This window comes from Bison bison, unplaced genomic scaffold, assembly GCF_000754665.1.
Source record: "Bison bison bison isolate TAMUID 2011002044 unplaced genomic scaffold, Bison_UMD1.0 scf7180017863482, whole genome shotgun sequence".
NCBI lineage: Eukaryota > Metazoa > Chordata > Mammalia > Artiodactyla > Bovidae > Bison > Bison bison.
The window spans coordinates 7,448-7,915 of NW_011494054.1; positions in this window are offsets into that span (position 1 = coordinate 7,448).

Sequence of the window (468 nt, forward strand, 5' to 3'; positions counted from 1 at the left end):
CCAAAATTGTATCGCTTTTCGCAGAGCATAATGATCTTCAGTATGCTGCCCCAGGAGGTCTTATGGGAGTTGGAACAAAAATTGACCCCACTTTGTGCCGGGCTGACAGAATGGTGGGGCAAGTACTTGGTGCGGTTGGAGCTTTACCTGAGATCTTCACAGAATTGGAAATTTCCTATTTCCTGCTTAGAAGGCTTCTAGGTGTTCGCACTGAAGGAGACAAGAAAGCAGCGAAAGTAAGTACTTGGAGTGCCAGTGACGTTAAGACCAGTTTTGAGGTTCATACTTTTTAGTTAAGATAGGATTAAGAAAAGAGAGAAGGTAAATAAATTTGACTTCCCGAAAACCAAGAACTTGCATATGGCAGTCTAAAGTAAAACAACGGGAAACAGTATGTCCTGTATAACAATGACATAATTCCTATTATCTGTATGTTTTTCTTAAAAGTCTTAACTGAAATCAGGTTGG